This window comes from Triticum dicoccoides, chromosome 4B (genome assembly GCF_002162155.2).
Source record: "Triticum dicoccoides isolate Atlit2015 ecotype Zavitan chromosome 4B, WEW_v2.0, whole genome shotgun sequence".
Classification (NCBI taxonomy): domain Eukaryota; kingdom Viridiplantae; phylum Streptophyta; class Magnoliopsida; order Poales; family Poaceae; genus Triticum; species Triticum dicoccoides.
In genome coordinates, this window is record NC_041387.1 from 527073699 (window position 1) to 527076147 (window position 2449).

The 2449-nt window shown below is 50.8% G+C and overlaps 1 pseudogene; it reads left to right on the forward strand.

The window, feature by feature from the left end:
- Positions 1 to 298: 298 nt before the first annotated feature.
- On the forward strand, positions 299 to 1578 carry LOC119294404 (annotated as a pseudogene).
- The last annotated feature ends 871 nt before the right edge of the window (positions 1579 to 2449 follow it).

Here is a 2449-nt window from a genome sequence, read left to right on the forward strand (position 1 = left end):
CTAACTCCATCGGTTGTGCATGGCTGGTCGATGGAATCCGGGTGGGTTCGTATACACGTACGCAAGCGACAAGGAAACAAGTTATGCATGGTGCCGGTTAATACCCAATACGCCGCCTAGACGAAAACGAGCTCACATATCTTAATATATACTCCATACAGAGAAATGTTTGCCTGGCTAGATCTCAACCCTAGCTTCCTTCCCCCTTTCCTCGATCGTCTGCTTCCACCACCGATCCATTGCGCAGCGCACCCCGGCAACCAGTCCACGAGAAGCGAAGCAGTCTAGCTCGAGCGCCATGGCTGTCGGCAAGCGACCAGCTGCCGGCCACGGGACGGATCAAGAACCAGAAATCTCCTGCTGCAAGAGGAGGCGCGTCCGCATCGGCGGCACCGCGGCCTTCGAGTTCGAGGACACGCCCTGCCTCGGCGAGGGCAGCTTCGGCGCTGTCCTCAAGGCGCGCCACCGCGTCACGGGAAAGACCGTCGCCATCAAGGTCCTCCGCTCCAACGGCGATCTTGCCGGCGCCAACAAAGAGATGCAGGACGAGGCCGACTTCCTCGAGGCCTGCAGCCCCAACCCTTACGTCGTCGGCTCCCACGGACTCTTCCGCGACCCTGAGACCTACAAGCTCTGCCTCGCCATGGACTACGTCGGCCCCAACCTCCACGCTTTCCTGTCCGAGAGGCCGCCGCTGCCGGAGGCCATAGTGAAAGGCTACATGTGGCAGCTCCTCACCGGCGCCAACAAGATGCACGGCAAGGACCGCATCGTCCACCGAGATATCAAGCCGCAAAATATCCTGGTCGGGGAAGGAGGGAAGATCCTCAAGTTGTGCGACCTCGGGCTGGCCATGTCCTTGAAGACCGCGAGGAAGCCTTACGAGTTTGCCGGCACCATGCCCTACATGGCCCCCGAGATGCTCCTGGGGAAGCCGGACTACGACGCGGGCGTCGACGTGTGGTCGCTGGGATGCGTCATGGCAGAGATGCTGACCGGCAGGATGCTGTTCAAGGCCGACAAGAAGGACGACAGGACCGCCCAGCTCTCGGCTATCTTCCGCGTCCTCGGCTTCCCGGACGAGACGACTTGGCCGGAGTTCTTCGCGGCCGAGGTGCCGCGAGTGTTCTCCTACGCGCAGGCGCAGCAGCACAACACGCTGGGAAACCTCTTGCCCCGGGAGACCTTGTCCCAGGACGGCTTCCAAGTCTTGAAAGGGCTTCTCGAGTGCAACCCAGCTAGGCGGCTGACGACGGCCGCCGCGCTCCAGCTCCCGTGGTTCGCGCCCAGGCTCCACACCGACGACGTGTCAGAGTCGTTGCCGCCAACAAGGAGGAACGTTCTGCGGATCACGATCGTTCCGGCGGGGACACTCAAGAAGAAGACTGTGCTGCAGATCAAGTTCGCTCCGCCGGCGACACCCAAGAAGAACCTTGGGCGGATCAAGATCATCCCACCGGCGACGCCAGGAACGAAGAAGAACCTGCGGCGGATCAAGGTCATCCCACAGGCGACACCACAGATGAAGAACGTGCTCAGGATACCACTTGCGATGTGGAACAAGGCCATGCAGTGTAGCTTGATACCACCTACGGTGCAAGTCGTAGCATGAAGAACTCCTGTTATTTTGGAAAGGGCTTGTCGTCACCCTTCTCCATCTAGCAATGTAATTTCTTGGAGATGATGTACCTCGAACTAATCATGTTGTAAATCGGTCATGTTGAAGTATATATCATCATCACCATTGCCCTTCTATATATGTTCTTTTGTTTATCTAGCAGAGAGTTGCGAGGGCATCATCCTGAGTGCATCAAATGTGCTAAGTTCTTGCGTACTTTTTTTACCATGTAAATATTTTTAATCCTATTTACCGTCTTCCTTGCATAATACATTTCTATAGGTGTATCTCTGACCTCTATTTTCCATATACTCCCTCCGTTCCAAAATACTTGACTTCCATTTGTTCAAAAATGGATGTACGTATATACTAAAACATGTCTAGATACATCTATATTTTGACAAAGTGAAGGCAAGTACTCCCTCTGTTTTTATTTAGTTCGCATATTAGTTTTGGTCAAAGTCAAGCTTTACAAACTTTGACCAAGTTTATAAACAAAAATATTAAGATATACAATCACAAATCAACAACATTGGATTTATTATTGAATGTACTTTCACATCATATAAATTTATTATGATAAATATCTATATTGTTTTCTATAAACTTGGTCAAACTTTACGAAGTTTGACATTAGTCAACTCTAATATGCAGAGCAAATAAAAATGGAGGGAGTATTGTGGAACGGAGGGAATTAAATATATCACTATATCGTTAATATTACCAAAATGAATTGTGAAATATTTTTCTGAAAATTCAATTCACGCTGATCCATATTTTTCTTCTTCTTAATAGGCTATTATTCAGTGCTATATTTTTAAAATAATATGT